This window comes from Macrotis lagotis, chromosome X (genome assembly GCF_037893015.1).
Source record: "Macrotis lagotis isolate mMagLag1 chromosome X, bilby.v1.9.chrom.fasta, whole genome shotgun sequence".
Classification (NCBI taxonomy): Eukaryota; Metazoa; Chordata; class Mammalia; order Peramelemorphia; family Peramelidae; genus Macrotis; species Macrotis lagotis.
Genome location: NC_133666.1, coordinates 242,079,920 through 242,099,376, shown reverse-complemented (window position 1 = coordinate 242,099,376; position 19,457 = coordinate 242,079,920). Strand labels below are relative to the sequence as shown.

Here is a 19,457-nt window from a genome sequence, read left to right as displayed (position 1 = left end):
CTTAAACTCAATATGAAATCTACTTTGTCAGTCAAGAAGTAAGAGGAAATTAGTACATATGCCACATGTAAGTTCCTAGAGGAAAATGGCTTATTTTTTCAATTATGCTACAGCACAGTATGCCAAACAGTAGTTCTCTGAGAAGATTCCAAATACTTGTAATCTGAGTTAACAAAATGCAGTTTAAAAAAATCTTCAATTTGAAGAAAGACATTCTGAATTACTGAGAAGTCTGTACTAGACACTATCTAAAAAAATATACAGACATATTGCTTTCAATATAACTGATAGTGTAAGCCAGAAGGCATTTTCATGAATAGGTGATTCATTTGTAATTTGTGGCACTATTTGTCTATAACCAAGCTGTCATAATAGCAAAAAAAAAAAAATGACTTGCTCTTTTAAGTCAGCTAAATTGTTGCCATTCAACTCAAAATCTTATGTAGATTATTCAATTACTTACCAGATTTTCTTCACAGAGTAAGGTAATTCCCTTATTCCCTATTCTGATCTATTCCCTTACTATTCCACCTATTCTCTATCTGATCATCCCAATTTCTATTAGTAGAGTCTTTGGTGAGGTTTTGTTTTTGTTTTCTTTGCATTAGAAACATCACATTTTGGCCTTGTTACTGTTCACAATCTCACAGAGTTAGAAACAAAAAGGATTTGAGAAGTTATAAACAAACTGGAGAAAATGGAGACAGTCATCTTTCACAACTATGACTAGAAGAAGAAACATTTTCTGTGGGTGTTATTTGGTCATTTTAGTCATATCCAACCCCATTTGGAGTTTTCTTGACAAAAATCCTAGAGTGGTTTGCCATTTCCTTCTCCGGATCATTTTACAGATGAGGAAATTGAGGCAAAAAAAGTTAGGTGACTTATCCAAGGTCATATGGCGAATAAATGTCTGAGGCTGAATTTGAACTCAGGAAAAGGATTCCTCCTAACTCTAGGTCTGGCAATCAATCCATTGAACCACCCAGTTGCTGAATTTATCTGATTTAATGTGATGTTTGTCCTTCACTCTCAAAGAAGACCATGACATCAGAGAAGATGATGCCATGACAAGGACATAAATTGAATCTGAGTGAGGGAAGCGCTGTGCTAAGTCCCAGCCTCACTTTCTCTTCCATAACTGGATCCAGTGGTCAGGTATGAATCAGGACTACTTGAGATGGCCCAGGATGTGAGGTAATTAGGATTAAGTGATTTACCCAAGGTCACACAGCTAATAAGTGTCAAGAGTCTGAGGTTGGATTTGAACCCAAGTTCTCCTGATTCCAAGGCCAGTGCTCTTTCCACTGTACCACCTATATACACAATCTTTCCAAAAAGCTGTATAATATATAATGGAAGTAACTATTCATATACAGTCATCATTTTCTATTCTGTTTTGTATGTGGAAATGCTTATTTTTCTTTTGACTTTATTTCAAAATTGATTTTTAATTTTTAGTTTATGTTAATTTTTAATTAGTTGCTTTGTTAAAATAAAACATTTTAAGTCTCCATGTTCTTCTCTAAATTTTCATCAAATATAACTTCAGCATATGGATAGAATGTTCTCATAAAATATTATAGAGATGATTAAACAAGCCTATGGGTTAATTGTTGTTGACAGCTATTTGAAGTAAATTTCCCCCTACCAAGCTCCCCAGCAATTATTTTGTTTTTACTTGGTATTATTCTTATATTTATGTATCTGTGAGTATATTATACCCTTCTTCCCCTAATAGAATATCAGCTTCTCGAGGCCAAGACTGCATTACTTTTGACTTTGCATCTCCAGTGCCTTGTATAGCATCTGACATATATAAAAAAGTCCCTGATTCCTTTAAAACTGGGTGATCTCCAGTTTAAACCAATTTTGTATATATTTGATAAGTTTTGACTCCTTTTTCCAGCTTAAACTTTGTAAATTCCACAACCATTCTCTAAGCTAGGATACCTTGTACTAAGTAGAGAAATTTAAATGTGGTTGTTCCACCCTTACTAATAAAAATACTTCGATCTTTCAATGAATCAAGACAAGAACTCTCTCCAGTATTCAGATCATAGCTCATATAATCCAGGTCATCCTGGGTTACTATTGGATCCTACTATTGTAGGACCCTGTACAAGGAGTCTTCTTCTGGAGTTCATGGAAATGCATGAATACAGTGGAGCACTTGAATTCCATCCGCCCCCTTTCAATATATGATCAATATATCTCCCTCTCCCCCCAGGACATTTTTTTGTTGGCATCCTCGGGATAGCATTTCTGTGAAGTTCTTGCTTAATAATGTGAGAATGGCCTATTCATGCCTACAATACACCTCTCCATTACATTTTGTGGTTTCCCTCAACTTCTTAGGGGAGAAAAGGGGGATGGGAATAATTGCTTTATTAAGCATTCACCATATGCCAGACTTCTATTATTTCATTTAATCCTCACAACCACCCTGTGAGGTAAGTGCTATTGTGATGTCCATTTTATGGTTGAGGAGATGAAGGTAGATTGAGTTTAAAGGACTTGCCTGGGTTCAAATAACTAGTAATTATCTGAGATAGAATTTGAACTTGAATCTTCTTGATTCCAAGTTGAGAAGTCTATCCACTGAGCCAACTATAGTTGCCACAAAGGTTTGCAAAGTGGTCTACAAATATTATGTAATTTGATCCTCACAATAGCACTGAGAGTTTATTATTTTTATTATTATTCCCATTTTGCAGGTGAGAAAACTGGGGCAAATAGAGGTTAAGTGACTTACCTAGGATCAAACAAATAGTATATGTATATGATCAGATTTAAACTCCAGATTCTTTTGACTTCAGGTCCAGTATGGGACTTCAGACTGAGCTGCCTCTCAACTTCAGGACTATGGTATTCAATGACCCACAGAAATACAAAATCACCAAAATACTATTATTGATAAGAATTAAGGAAGAAGATTGGGTTCTTAAAAGCACACTCAAATTCCCAAATTTATCCTTCTGTTGTTCATTTCTGGGTCCAGCTAATCTTCCATTTGTAATGTCTGCCTAAGAGATACCTACTAATAGATCAGTTTTATGACATAAGCAGCTTATGATATAAGCAGTCCAACTGCTTATTTTTGTCTTCACAATTAACTTTTTAAAATTCATCTCATTCTTTTCTAGTACATAGATCAATGATCAATAGATTATTCAATAAAAGGTGGATAGAGTATTTATTAAGGGATTACAAAATATGGATATTGTGTTAAGTACTGGGAAAACAATATTTAGTAAAAAAAAAAAAAAAAGGCAGTGCCTGTGCTCAAGGAGCTTAGATTTTAATGAGGAAAGAGGACATATAAAAGAGGACTGGAGAGCAAGTATCAGAGTGGAGAGGAAGAAATCTGCTCATAAGTAGCTTGAGAAAGTCTGATGAATCAGGTACAGATCTGGTAGAGAAGTAAGTATAGCTCCCTAGGCTCTTCATGAAACAGTGGTCCTGGTGAAATAACTCACCACTAAGAGCAGGGGCTACAATATCTTCATGCTAAGAAGGAACAGGAGTGAAAGAGGCTGGAGAGTCAGGAGCTGTGCCAGAAGAGAAATGAGCATGGATGGTATGTTGCTGTTCAGTCATTTTTCAATTGTGCACAATTCTTTATGACCTATTTGGAGTTTTCTTGGCAGGGATACTGGAGTAGTTTGGCATTTCCTGGTTTTTTTTTTGGTCTTTTTGTTGTGGCAATTTTTTTGACATGTGACCTGTGGTTAAAACTCATTCTTTGGGCAGAGGAGTGTTGGAAAGTTTGACTTGTTTGCCATTGCCTATAAGGTATTTGTTCACACTTTGCATCACACACATTCCATGGAGTTGTTACACATGGATGAGGCTCAACCCTGGGAGTGGCTCTCCCCACCGCCCCAAGTCATACCCTTTGGTTTGTTTTGCTCCCAATGAGAGCATTCTCAGGGAAATCTCAAAATATGGCTTGAATTTAGATAGTCATGGATGTGGATAATATGGTACCCAGGTTCCATGAGTACTCAAGATAACATTCTTTATATCTTTATAGCATTATACCTTTATACTAGCCTTTATAGTACTCCACTGAAAATATAAAAAACATAAAGACAACAATTCACAAAAAAATTTGATAATTTGGAATTGTTAGCAAGACATGTTCTTGATATTCTTTTTTTTTTTAGGTTTTTTGCAAGGCAAATGGGGTTAAGTGGCTTGCCCAAGGCCACACAGCTAGGTAATTATTAAGTGTCTGAGACTGGATTTGAACCCAGGTACTCCTGACTCCAAGGCCGGTGCTTTATCCACTATGCCACCTAGCTGCCCCTGTTCTTGATATTCTTAATGAGTTCCATTTTCTTCCCAGGAGCATTCAAACTTTTGGTTCTCTTTTGAGAACCTGGGCTTCCCCTAGATTGAAAACTAACTCAGGATTGATAGTATCAAGAGGGGTCTTCCAAGGGCCTGATTGGTGGTGAGACTAGAATCCCCATGGTGAAGGTTATTGATAGGATATATTAGAGGTGGTCACTGTAAATGTTGAGGTGGGGGAAATGACAACTCATGTTCTCTTCAAACAGTAATCGCTTTCAAAGGGGGTCCTGATTCTCCTCCAGCATTTGACTAGTACTCTGGGACTCTAGGACAAATACTCCTTGAAGAGGGGAGTTTAAAAGGACAGGTGCTGGAGAAGAGAGAGACTATCTTACAGATATGCTTGGCCCTCATCCATCATTGTGGGAGAAATGTGATGCTGCATCAGGTCCATTTTTAAATCCACTATTTTCCAGAAAAAACTGGGGGGGGGGGACAGTGTGGGAAAAGCTTGACTGAAATTGATCCCATTTTACAAGTCCACTAATGAAGACTCAATCACTCATCTTTATTGAAGTATGATGAATAAGTGCTAATGGAAAAAGTCACACGCTAAGTGGTGATATATTAGAACTCAGAGGATCACAGCCTTCATTAAGTTAATCAGGTAACTCCAATAAGTTAGTGAAATGATAAGAGTACATTTTTCTGCTTTTATTCATTTTTCCTATCCCAGAGGGGATAACTTCATTTAAATAGGTTAAGTAAGGGTTGTCACAACCACATGAAAGGCCTTCTTTTTATATTTAGTAATTATAATTTGGCATTGATTTTGATCTCTGCTCTAATAAGTTAACGATTTAGTAATAAAGACAGTTGATTTTGAAATGACTCTCACTTTGGTAAAGAGGCAGTTGGTGTTACTGGTAGAGAACTGACCTTGAAGTCAAGAAGACCTCTGTTTAAGACCCATCCAAGCCCTACAGGGTTATGTATGAACCAGATACTTAATTTTTCAATGCTTTAGGCAAGTCATTAAGACTCAGTGTTGTAGGAAGGGGCTGATGTGCACCGGTAGAAGGAGCTCTCATTCAGAAGCTTCCTGTGCCAATTGCAGGTGTTGCATTGGCAATGAGTCATTTTTTAATCTGTAAAGTCAATTTTGTTTTTTATGATGCTATTCAGCATCTGCCATATGGCAGCCTTCTTTAAGGAAATAGTAATGAAATATTGTTATAAACTGTTGAACAGTCTATAGTAAGCCTTTGACTGCTTTCATTTTTTAGGCCTAAACCATATTTTCTTTCTTTCTTTTTAACTGTCTCCACATACTACTTTCATTTTGATTTTTTAAAATAATTTTATTTTTTCCAATTACATGTTAAAACAATTTTCAACATTCATTTTTTGGATTTTGAGTTCCAAATTTTTCTCCTTCCCGTCCTCCCCTTTTTCTCCCTCGCCCCTCGTCAAGACAGCTAGCAATCTGACAGAGGTTATACATATGCAATAATGTAAAAACTATTTCCACATTAGCCGTATTGTGAAAGAAGAAACAAAAGGAAACACACACACACACACACACACACACACACACACACACAAACACACAACCAAGCTCAAAGTGAAAATAGTATGCTTTGCAGACATTATCAGTCTTTCTCTGGATGTGCTTAGCATTTTTCCATCCCAAGTCTTTTGGCATTGTCTCGGATCACTGCATTGCCAAGAAGAGCCAAGTCTTTCATGGTGGATCATCACATAGTGTTAGTTACTGTGTACAACATTCTCCTGGTTCTGCTCACTTCACTTAGCATCAGTTCATAAAAGTCTTGCCAGGATTTTTTGAAATCCAGCTGCTTATCATTTCCTATAGTACAACAGTAGTCCATTATATTCATATATCATAACTTCTAAGCCATATTTTCCAGCATTATTTTTGCTATCCCTCTCTATACCCACTTTCACATTGAGGTAATTGTGTGTTGAAGTATTATATGATGACTTAGAAGGATATTGTTTAAGTTTTCTTAACATACTTCATCCTTGTCATTAAATGTTGGCACACGTATTAAATATTTTTTAAAACACTTGGCACAGCACCTTGTACACAGTAGGCACTTTAGAAATGCTTATTTCCTCTTTTCCCTCTTCAGTCATGTGGTTTATGTTCTTCTTGAGTGATGCAAGATGAGATAGCCAAGCATCTCATGAAATGATGTTTCTTCTTGCCTTTGTTGTTATATGAAACCAACTCTACCAATTCCTTCTTTAAAAAAAAATAATAAATATATTGACACATTATATTTTGACATGACCAGGGGCTCTCAACAAACACCCAAACTAATTTCCCCTACAAGGTATGTTCTCAGAAAACAATTGATTTACTGATTATTAAGAGGAAAGGGAGCAGCTAGGTGGAACAGTGATTTAAGAACTGGGCTTGAAGTAAGGAAGATTTATCTTCCTGAGTTCAAATCTGACCTCAGACACTCCCTGAGTGACTTATGCAAATCACTTGCCCTTGTTTGTCTCAGTTTCCACTGAAGTAACTCTGCCAAGAAAACCCCAGATAGAGTCACAAAAAGCTGGACATGACTTAAACAACTGAATGATAGAAAGGAGGGATATGTGTTTAACTTTAAAATATGAGGAGGAATGAGGGGTTTTGACCATATGTAATCCTTAATATATGTGTCTCACTTTCAATGTTCTCTAACTTTTCACCAATTATTATAATAGTGAAAGGTAGCAGCTCAGATAGAGGGTAGTGGAGCATATGTTTCATAGTTACTGTTATTGTTATTCATAGATATTGATCTGACTATACTATTTGAGTAAATGCCTTTTATTCAACCTAATTGTATCTACTGGTGTAGTTGTTAAAGGGAATATAGAATAGAAGGTTATGAACTATAATTTTTATGAGTAGGATTCAATGTCTAAAATTATTTTGTTTCTAAACATATGATGCACTGAAAAGCTTGCTAGATTGAGAGTCAGAAGAGCCTAGCTCAAATTCTGCTTCTGTCAATTGCTACCCATGTAACCTTCAGCAAATTATTCACCCTCTCTGGGTCTCAGTTTCCTCATCTTTTTTTTTGCAAGGCAAATGGGGTTAAGTGGCTTGCCCAAGGCCACACAGCTAGGTAATTATTAAGTGTCTGAGACCAGATTTGAACCCAGGTACTCCTGACTCCAAGGCCGGTGCTTTATCCACTACGCCACCTAGCCACCCCCAGTTTCCTCATCTTTAAATGACAAGTAGGACTAAATAACCACTGATGCCTCCTCCTTTCAATTCCATGATCTATTTCCTAATTCACTTTTATGAAGAAATCTGCAAACTTCGCTTCCATTCAGTTTCTTTCCACCTAATTTGTGTCAGAGATGGTTCTTGAACTCAGGATTTCTGACTCTGAAGTCAGATCACTCTGCCACTTGCTCAAGTAATAAATAAACAGAATGCTAAGTGCTGGGGGGAGACAAAAAGAGGCAAAAGATAGTCCCTGCTCTCAACGAGTTTACACTCTAATGGGGAAAAAAACATGTAAACAACCATGTATAAACATACATACAGGATAAATTAGAAATATTAACAGAAAGAATAGAATTAAGAAGAATTGGGAAGTTTTTCAGTAAAGGATGGAATTTTAATTGGTACTTAAATGAAACTAAGTAAATCAGTAGACAGAGAGGAGGAGAATATTTGGGCATAGGAGACAACCAGAGAAAATGCATTTCCTATATACTTTTTATGCACTGTTGCACTTTTAATGTTTTAAAATTAGAACTTTGATTTCATTAAAACCCCCTTCAATAAAAGCCCCTGCACTTGCTCTGCAACTTATAACTGTAAAGAGCTGTCTAGGGGAAATGTGAGGTTAAGTTATCTATCACAGAGCCAGTACGTATCAAAAGAGCTAACATTCTCTAACCAAAGGGAGTATAATCCCTGGAAGCAGAGAAAAGAGGCAGCCATAGACCCAAGCGAGAGACTGTGCCCTGTGAAGAACAGTCTCTAGAAGAACCTAGCTGATTTACCCTACTAGAAGAGATACTGTATCCAGAAGGTAGAACTCCAAAGCAGAGAAAGATCTAACTTTTCACAGATTCTATTAGTGAGATGTAGCAGCCCAAATAGATTGGGGGGTGGTAGAGAAGATGTTTCATAGTTATTGTTCTGAGTACCAATTAATAAGAATAAGAACAAGAATAGATAACTATTTGAGTAAATGCCTTTTATTCAAGTTAATTGTATCTACTGGTATAGTTGTTAAAGGGAAATACAGGAATAGAAGGATGCTAATTATAATTTTTGAGTTGGATTCACTGGATACTCTTAAATCACGAATTGATAACTTTCCAGGGATCTAAACTATTTGTACATGTTCAAGTTCAAATTTATGTGTGTGTGTGTGTGTGTGTGTGTGTGTGTGTATATATATATATATATTTCTATGTGTATGTATATATATATATATACACATATATGATATGGTCTGTATCTACACAGATTATTGTTCATCCTTCATTCTTTTTTTAAAATTTTATTTATTTAAGGTAATGGGGCTAAGTGATTTGCCCAAGGTCACACAGCTAGGCAATTATTATGTGTCTGAGGCCGGATATGAACTCAGGTCCTCCTGACTCCAGGGTCTAGTGCTCTATTCACTGTGCTACCTAGCTGCCTCTCATCATCATTTTTTTTTAGGTTTTTGCAAGGCAATGGAGTTAAGTAGCTTGCCACACAGCTAGGTAATTATTAAGTGTCTGAGACCAGATTTGAACCCAAGTACTCCTGACTCCAAGGGCCGGTGCTTTCACTGCGCCACCTAGCTGCCCCTCATCCTTCATTCTTGAAAAGAACCAATGATATCATGGGGGTGTCTTGACTTGGACATGAATTGGATTTAAGTGAGGCAGAAATGTGTAAAGTTATCAGTCTCATTCTTACCTCCAGAGTCATCAAAGTTCAGGGGTAAGACAAAAGTCAAGAGCCCTCAGGATGCAGTACAGGACCTTCACATCTGTAAACAATCCATAGGCATACCTCCATGTAAGTATATAACTTCCATTTGCATAGCTTTTGGAGTTTCTAATATATGGAACTTTCTTTTGTAGCAGCTAAGAAGTATGGTGGAAAAATATGGGACTTACCCTCAAAAATCAATATTAATTATTCTCATTATTTCCTCACAACATTGGAAGGAAGATGGTCCTAATATTGTCATCTTTACAGATGAAGAAACTAAGGTTCAAAGGTTTATCCAAAGCACACAGCTGCTAAGTGTTGGAGATGGGAGTCAAACTTAGGTCTTCAATCCTTTTTCACCTCACCATGGTGATTTCCTGACAAGAAAAGGTTATTTAAGTATGAGGAAGAATCACTGAGGAGGGCGTGGAACCTCTTCCCCCTGGTGGCTTTTAAAAATGAGGGAGATTTTCATCTGTCAAGAAAAGTTTAGTCCTTCTTGATCCTCCAGCCCTTAGATTCCATAATGACATGCTCATCTTTCTCAGGCTCCCCATGACTGTAAAATCTGACATGTGTCCTATCTAACTGAATCATTCTATTAAAAAGGAAAGCAGAACCTTGAAAGGCATGCTCATTCAGACCACAGCAAAAAGCCCACATTCACTGAACCCAGTGAAACTTGAAAATCTCTTTTCTCTGCCAGTGCCCCAGAATGGAGACACTCTGCCTCCCCTTTTCCCAAGAGGCAGAGAAAAATTTCATTTTCTGTCATTATCATTACACCCGAGACGAGCAGATGGACAGCTCCAGCTGGGACCTGTCCTCTTCAGCTGTTTGATTACATTTACAAATGGATCTCCTGGGCAGTTGCAGCTCACCAAGATCTTTTTCTTTTTCCATTTAAAATCACAGTTTAATTTCCTGTGGGATCCCTGCTTGGATGTTCTAGCTAGGCTTGTCAAAATAAGCCATCAAGTTGTCCAAAGTTTTAATCATGTAAGGTATCCTATTTCTACAACTGAAGAAAGGTTTTTCTGCTCATGTTCTTACTGTTAGTATGGAAATAGTCATATCTAATTATCTATCAGTGGTGTGAGAGATTTTTAATAAGAATAAGAACAAGAATAGCTAGCATTTATATAGTGCTTTAAAGTGTGCCAAAGTCTTTAAATATAGAGTTTCTTTCCTTCCTCACAACAATTCAGAGAATTGTTATTGTTCAGTTATTTTCAGTAATGTCCGACTCTTTTTTGACCCCATTTGGGGGTTTTCTTGGCAAAGATTCTGGAGTGGTTTGCCATTTCCTTCTCTGCTCATTTTAGAGATGAGGAAACTGAGGCAAACAGGATGAGGTGACTTGCCCAGGGTCACACAACTAGGAAATGTCTGAGACCAGATGTAAATACAGGAAGATAAGTCTTTCTGGCACCAAGCCCAGCACTCTATCTACCATGACAGCCTAAAAGGTATTATTACCCCCATTTTACAGATAAGGAAACTGAGGCTCATAGAGGTTAAAGTACTTACACAGCTGATAAGTGTCACAGAATGTATTTGAACTCAAGTCTTTCTGATTCCAAGTCCAGTCTGTCATCCAGTAGGCCACCTGGGTGCATTTTTTTCTGACAAGAGACTTTTCGGGGCATAAAATAGAACAGCCTTCTTCTGACATGTGCCAGGGGAAAGAGCCTGGATTGGAGTCATGAGACCTAAGACAGCAACAAATTGGTATGAAAGCAGCTTTGTTTTGGGAAGATGGGTACATCAGTGAGTTTATCCAAGGAAACTTCGGAAGGGGAAAGGAGGAAAAGAAACCCACACAAAAGAGGAATTACAGAGCAGAATAAAATCCAACAAGGGGAAGGGACAGAAAGAAGCCAAAAGAGAAAGGAAAATATGAGTTCAAAGAAATTAAAGAAATGTCCACAAAAAAAAAAAAATAAGGGAGGGCAAAACAGCTGAAAGTAGGCCAGGGTCATTGGAGCAGCCTAAAACTGTGAAAAGCTAAAAGCATGCCTCACAGGGAAGAACAAATGAATAAACAGGAGGGGAAAGGGAAAAATTGAATTTATGAGAAACCTGCAATATGGATAAACTAAATATTGTGACGTATTAAAAAAATTTGTTGTTCTTAGTTCAATCAACAAATACATGTTGAGTTTCCTTGCTGTGCTAGGCAAAACCCCAAGATTAATGCAATAAAGTATGATCTTATCCTAGCCTTCACAGTCATAAAACACATAGAAGATGCTATGAGAGCTCAGAGAAGATCCTACTAATGAAGAGATTAGGGACAGCATCATGGACAAGGAAGCATCTGAGATATGCCTTGAAGGATGGATAGGTATTAGATAGGTGAAAGGAGGGAAAAAACATTTTGGATAGCAAGAAAGCAGGCAAGAACTGATTGTGTGTATGGAAGAGCAAGTAGGATTATGTGGAGGACTTAAGGCCAAATATGAAAGGTTATCAATATTAAGCTAAGAAATTTAGCTAATATATGATGGGCAATTGGAACTATTGGAGATATTTTTGTGCAAATCATGACAAAATTTTGTTTTAATCAGGTTAATCTGACAGTATTATAGATGAATTGCTGTGAGAAGAGAAACTGGAGTCAGGGATACTAGTTAGGCAGCTATTGCAACAGTCCAAATAAGCAGTAATAATATTGCCCACGATCTTAACCAGTTCAACTATATGCATTCCTTGGCATTTTGTTTCTTGTGCCCTTTTCCTCTTGCTACTCTTATCTTGTCCAATTCCAAATCTTGGTTCTTCTCAGGCAATAAACATTATCTTACTTAGCCTGACCTCCTAACCTTAGAAAGCTAGGCAGCTAGGTGGCAAATGGTGGAGCACTGGAGCATCTAAGTTCAAATTTGACACTTGATACTTTCTAGCTGTGATACCTTGGGCAAGTCACTTAACCCTAATTGCTTCACATCCAGGACCATCTCCAGTTGTCCTGATTCTTATCTGGTCACTGAACTCAGATGGCTCCAGTGGAGAAAGTGAGGCTGGTGGCTTTGCCCATATATCCTCACTCAAATCCGATTCACTTACTTGTCATGGCATCACTTCCTGATGACATGGTCTTTGAGAATGAAGGACAAAACATCATCATTATTGTGCTAGACACTGTGCTAAGTACCAGAAATGCAGAAACAAGTACAAAGAAAGATAGAACCTGCCTTCAGGGATCTTCCATTCCAACAGGGGAAGATATCACATAAAAGGAAAGCTGTGAGGTTGGGGAAGAGGAAAAGAGGACATGATAACTAAATTTCAAGAATGAGGGATGGCCTTTCCCCAAAATAGAGGCTCCTGGAAGAACTCAGTAAAAAAACTCATAGAAGTGGAATGAGAAAGCAACTGAGATATAGTGCCTCACTATCCAACAACTCTATTCTTAATTTTCTGAGATTAGCAACCTCATATCCTTAGACACCTAGAAACTATGATCAATATAAATTTTGCATTATCTATACAATTCTTATAAGTTATATTCATCAATCATTTACAAGGGTGAGTTGTTGTAGGAAAAGAAATTATCTCAGCCCATAGCTTAGGGTCAAAATGTGAGGAGGGGGTGGTTAAGGTGGCGCAGTAGATAGAGCACTGGCTTTGGAGTCAGTAGCCCTTGGGTTCAAATCCAACCTCAGACACTAATAATTACCTAGCTGTGTGGCCTTGGGCAAGCCACTTAATCACACTGCCTTGAAAAATCTAAAAAAAAATGTGAGGAGGCACTGGGGTCAGTGTAACTGCTCCAGTTACAAAATCAAACTTTTGAGTGGAAGAGACTTGGAGGTCATTTAGTCTTACTTCCTAATTTTTCAAATGAAGAAACCGCAAATAATAAATAAGAGCACCTTTTCCCTTCCCTCACTCCTACCCTGCCCCCCAAAACTTGGAAGTTGGGAAGCACCTGCAAGGTCAACAAAAAAAAAGCATGACAAGGTGGCTGGGTGACCCAAAATTGGAAAACCTATGTGACCTTGGGCAAGTCAAAGACTTTGCTTTGGTTTCCTCATCTGCAAAATGGAAATAATAACATCTATAGGGTTAACTAGGTAGTTCAGTGGATGGAGTACTGACCCTGGAGTCAGAGAACCTGAGTTCAAATTCAGCCTCAGACACTTGATACTAACTGTATGATCTTGGGCAAGTCATGCCTTTAGAAAACCAAAAAAATAAATAACACCTAACTTCCAGGGTTGTTGTGAGGATTAAATGAGATAATATTTAAAAAGCTTTTAGCATTGTGCCTTGTTACTTAGCATTAAATTTATAATATTATTGCTATATATGGCATTTTAGCCATTTTTAAGTTATGTCTGACTTTTTGTGACCCCATTTGGGGTTTTCTTTCTTAGCAAAGATCCTGGAATGATTTGCCATTTCCTTCTCCAGCTCATTTAACAAATGAAGAAACTTGAACAAAAAGAGTTAACTGACGTGCTCATAGGATAAGGTTGAACTTACATCTTTCTGCCTCTAGCCTGGTGCTTTATAGTTATTCATTTTTATGTATTACTATGTATTTACTATGTTTCTTTTTACTATTTTTATATATTACTTTGCATATTACTACTATGTATAATAATTGTTACATAATTATCTAAACTAGTTGCAATTGATTTATATCAGGCAAGATATAAAACAAGGAGCTTTGTTCCCCAGAGATATTTCTCATAGTCATAGAGGAGATCAAGGGCAGAATGTGAAAGACCTTGCTACCCTGTGGATAGCAAGGTGCTCCAGGTGGTCCTGTCTGAAAATGAATGAGAAAATTCCTTCTATCTATCTGCACAAGAACCAAGTTATCCCTATCATCTGTCTCTTAACCCCTATCATCCACTATCATCCACTATATCTTCTGATCACAGTGATAACTTCCATTCTGCCTTGCCATTCTATCTTTCCCCTGTAACTTCTCATAGCTAGCTTCTATCCAGTTGCAAATTGCTTTGGACTTTAATCTTCCTCCTTTCTCTTTCTCTTTCTCTTTCTCTTTCTCTCTCTCTCTCTCTCTCTCTCTCTCTCTCTCTCTCTCTCTCTCTCTCTCTCTCTCTCTCTCTCCTCCACTCACTGTTATGGGAATCAGGAGACTAGGGTTACCTTAAGAAGATTGTGAGTAGCAGGAAGAGACATCAACCATTGCCCCAAAAGCACTCTGGGTCACATACGGACAGCAGTCAGCAGTCTACTTCAACTGAAGCCAACATGAAATGCAGTGGGGTTGATAATAATAGCCACAGAACTTTCTTTGTCACATCCTTCAGTCTAATAGTGTAGAAAGTAAATTGGATTTTTAAAAGATCTGACTTGAAAACCTAGTTCTACTGTTTATTAGCTATGTGACATTGAGCAAATCAGTAAACTTCTCCAAGTTGCACAGATCTAAAACTGTAAAAGATGTTTGCTCTAACCTCTCGTTTTACACACAAAGAAACAGGTGCTTAGATAAGTTAAATCATGGCTCAAGTTGAGCATGACTGAGATCTGAATTCATAGCTACTGACTCCAAATCCAGAGCTCTTATGAAGCTCAAATGATATAAATGTTAAGTAGAGGTAACAAATTCTCCACCTGCATTGCCTGGGGAAAACTCCAAAACAGATTAAAATTTGATTGGGAAATGTTTAACAAAATAAATAGATAAGTAGATAAATAAATATAAAAGTAATGTTAATTTTTGGTTTTCTTTTTTTTTAATTAAATATTTTATTTATTTTTCCAACCACATGCAATGGTAGTTTTTAATAAGCTTTTGTGTTTTACATTTTTCACTTCCTTCCTTCCCACCCCTTCCCTGACAGAAAGCAATCTAATATAAGCTATGTATATATATAACCATGCTAAACATAGATCCATATTAATCATGTTGTAAGAGAAGAATCAAGTCCAAACAAAAAAAAAATAAGAGAAGAAAGACATAATGCATAAAACTATTTTTAAAAATTGAAGATAGTAAGCTTTGGTGTACATTTAAACTCCACAGTTCCTTCTCTGGATATGAATGGTATTTTGTATTTTAGAATTGCCTTTGATAATTATACTACTGAAATGTACAGGTTTATTGTTGATCACTCAATGTTGCTGTTAGTGCAAATAATGTTCTTCTCACTTCACCCTGCATAAGTTCATGTAAGTCTTTCCAGGCTATTCTGAAGTCCCATTGCTCATGATTTCTTCTAGAACAACAGTGTTCCATCAATTTATATACCTCAATTTGCTCAGCCATTTTTCAATTGATGGGTATCCCCTCAATTTCTAATTCACTGCCACTACAAAAAGAGCTGCTATATTTTTGTGCATGTGGGTTTTTTACCCTTTTTTATGATCTCTTTGGGATATAGACTTTATAGTAGTACAGCTGAGACAAAGGGTTTGCTCAGTTTGAATGTCCTTTGGGCATAGTAATATTAATTTTTGGTTTTCTAAATCAATATGAGTCTATTTTTATTTTGTGTTTGATACCACTTGTGTAAAGCATTATATGAATGAAAACTGTAACTGACTTCTAGTCAAGATGACTATCTGAAGAGGGGGCCAGAGCTCCACATCGCTACCAGAGGAAAATCCTGAAATATACCCCAGACTGAATAATACTCAAGAAATATAATGAGAAACAACAGTAAGGGCGGCTAGGTGGCACAGTGGATAGAGCATGGGCCCTGGAGTCAGGAGTACCTGAGTTCAAATCCGATCTCAGACACTTAATAATTACCTAGCTGTGTGGCCTTGGGCAAGCCACTTAGCCCCACTTGCCTTGCAAAAAAAAAAACAAACCTAAAAAAAAAGAAAAAACAGTAAGTTACCTCTCTAATTATTAAGTTTCAGGACTTTTTTTAATCCTCTCTAGAATCAAATATAAAATTTTCTATTGATATTCAAAGCACTTCATAATCTAGTTCTCTCTCCACCTTTCTGCCTTATTGTATACCCCTTCATGTACTCTTGGAATCAATGGCACTGGGCTCCTGCATGTTTCAGGATACGGTGTAACTTCTCTCAACTTTGTGCATTTTTTCTGGCTCTCCACAGGGATGGAATGCTCTTCCTGCCTACTGGTTCTCCAGCTTCCATTGGGTCCCAGGTAAAATCTGACCTTCTGAAGAAGCCTTTTCCAATTCCTCTTAATTTTGGATCTCTCCCTCTGTTAACTAATTCTTTTTCTATCCTGACTGTAGCTTTGCTTGTTGTCTCTGTCATTAGACTCTGAGATCTTTGAGAAGAGATTATCTTTTGCCTTTCTTTTTATCTCCTGCCTACACTTAGCACAGTGCCTGCTGATACATAACAGACACTTAAATGCACAGTAACTGACTGATAATAACTTCATACATTCCAGTCCAGAACTGCACAAAAATAATCAGCCACAAGGAAGGGGGACACAAGCGAAACAAGAACTAGTGTGGATAAATTAAGCATCATCAAGATGGACTAGTCAAGACTATTATAACCTGCAAAGATGTCCATCAAGACAGAGTTCCCCCAAGAACACCTCAGAATGGTCAGAAAGCCAGGGTGGGGGAAAGGGAAAAACCTTTGAAGCAACAAAGAGCAGCAGCAGTGACCAGTATGGAGCTGCAGGCTGGGACAAGCCACAGGCTCCCAGGGTTTCCCAGTACTTTATCTTGAGATGCCATGGGGATCCTGAAGAATTAGTGTTCAGAACCTCTAAAAGATGAGTGCAGAAATTCATAGAGCCCAGGACCAACCAACCCACCCAAAAACACAGCAAGTAGAAGAGTATGACCCTAGAACAAAGCCCCTAAGAATAAAAGTTGGAGAGATGAGAATACCAAAAACACTGATCAATATTAAATATTATTTTAGAAATAGATACCCTAAAATCCTGGACATAAAGAAAGAGTAACTACCAAACAACTTTAACTAGAGGCTCAAAGGAATAAAATAAACTTCTAGAAGATAGACCTTTCAGGAGAATAAAAAATTTAGAAGAAAAAGTAACATTCTCTGCAAACTACAATAGTCAAAACAGAAACCAATAACTCCATGAGAGAGAGTGTGTCAGATACTAGGACAAAAGCAATAGAGGAAAAAAATAGAAGAAAATGTAAGACACTGGATATTGGCCTGGAAAACAGATGAGAGATAATTTTAAAATCCCTGAACTTAACAATTTTAGCAAAGTAGCAGGATATAAAATAAACGCGCATAAATCATTGGCATTTTTCTACATCACCAACAAAACGCTGTAAGAAGATAGTAAGAGATACCCCACTTAAAATAACTTTAGACTGTATTAAATTCCTGGGAATATATCTGCAAAGAACTATTTGAATATAATTATGAAATACTTTATACAAATAAAGTCAGAATTAAATAATAGAAATAGAAATTGTTCATGGGTAGACAGGGTCAATATAATAAAAATGAAAATTTTTATGTAAATCAATCTACTTATTCAATGCCATCCTAATTAATTACCAAAAAATTATTTTTGTGCTAGAAAAAATAATAAAATTTATCTAGAAGGACAAAAGGTCAAGAATATCAAAGGAATTAATGAAAAAAATGTAAAGGAAGTAGGTTTAGCAGTACCAGATCTTAAACTATGTTATAAATTGTAAATTAAAACTGTAGAGCTATTACAACTGAAGGTCAAAGTGAATAGAGAGTTGAATCCATTTATAATTTCCTGAAAGGACTCTCAAAAGGAAAAGTCCCAAGAATATCACTTATAAAATCCAGGTTTTATATTATAGAAAAAAAATGCTGCAAGCATTCAGAATTTCAAATACCAAGGAACCACAGTTAAGCTCACATAAGGTCTAGCAACTTCTTCTGTAAAGAAAGAGGAGATATTGGAATACTGAAATCCACAGAATAAAATATAGACTTGTAAACAAGAATAATTTATCAGGCAAAGCTGAGTATAATCTTTCAGGGGAAAAATTTGAACTTTTAGTATTCTCTTTCCCTTCTTGATTTTTTGATGAATCAGATCATTGTCCTCTTCTCTCAAGTCTCTTGCCCTTTTATTCCACAAGAAATCTTGTCTTTGCTAAGTTTTAGCCTTGGATTACTCCATCATCTGCTGTTTCTGTTTCTATTTATGTGCTGCTCAACAAGGCTGGAGAAAAATACAAATTTGTGCTGAGTTTACTACAAATTTATATTACAAAATATCAACTAGGTCCTCAGTAAGGAAAGTCAATCCTTTTACATTTTCCTATTCAATTATACTGCCCCATTCACCATGCTGTCTTTTCTAAATCTTTGCATCCCTCCTTATACCTCTTCTGAGATCATCAGCCAGTTTCCTCTCTTCTCATCCCATATTACTCAGATTTCTCTTGCCACTATATCCTCCTTCACCCTTGTCTCACATGAAAATAGACCCTCTATATGCATGAGTAATCTTATTTCATCTAGTTTTCTCCAATACATTCCTCCTTCTGTCATCTTTACTCTCTTACTAATCTTTTTGGGGGTTTTTTTTTAGGTTTTTGGAAGGCAAATGGGTTTAAGTGGTTTGCCCAAGGCCACACAGCTAGGTAATTATTGTCTGAGACCGGATTTGAACCTAGGTACTCCTGACTCCAAGGCTGGTGCTTTATCCAGTACGCCACCTAGCCACCCCTTCTTACTAATTTTAATCTCTGTCTCCAGGCTGTTTCCCTACCACCCAGGAACACATGCATGTCTCCCACATCTTCAAAAATCCCCACTAGATTCATCCATCCCTGTTAGCCATTATCTTAATATCTCTTCTTCCTTTTGTGAGCACATTCCTTAAGAAGCCATTGAGGGGCAGCTAGGTGGCACAGTGAATAGAGCACTGGCTCTGGAGTCAAGAGGTCCAGAGTTCAAACTCAGCCTCAGACACTTACTAGTTAGCTATGTGACCTTGGACAAGTCACTTAACCCTATTGCCTTGCAAAAACCTTTAAAAAAGGCCATTGACAACTAATCTCGACTTCCTTTTCATTCACTCTCTTAACTCTCTACATTTTGTCTTCCAATCTCATCTTTCAATTCAAATAGCCCTTTCCAAAGTTGTCAATAATCTTTTAATTGTCAAATCTAATGTCCTATTTGCAATCATCCCATTTTGACAGACTTTGATATTGACACTCCTCTCTTTTCTCCAGGTTTTTGTGACCTACTCTTTCCTGATTCTCTCCCAATCACTCTGACCACT

The 19,457-nt window shown here is 37.1% G+C and overlaps 1 long non-coding RNA gene across 2 annotated transcripts; it reads right to left on the bottom strand.

Annotated features, from left to right (window-relative positions):
* Positions 1-5,738: 5,738 nt before the first annotated feature.
* On the bottom strand, positions 5,739-17,640 carry LOC141498311 (uncharacterized). 2 transcript variants are annotated; one of them, XR_012471603.1, is made up of 3 exons: positions 10,805-17,640; positions 9,257-9,651; positions 5,739-6,568 (listed from the first exon to the last, which is right to left on the bottom strand). It is a non-coding gene; the product is annotated as an uncharacterized LOC141498311 (long non-coding RNA). The 2 variants fall into 2 exon arrangements; XR_012471602.1 differs by having other exon boundaries at positions 5,739-9,329; positions 9,460-9,651.
* Between the last annotated feature and the right edge of the window lie 1,817 nt (positions 17,641-19,457).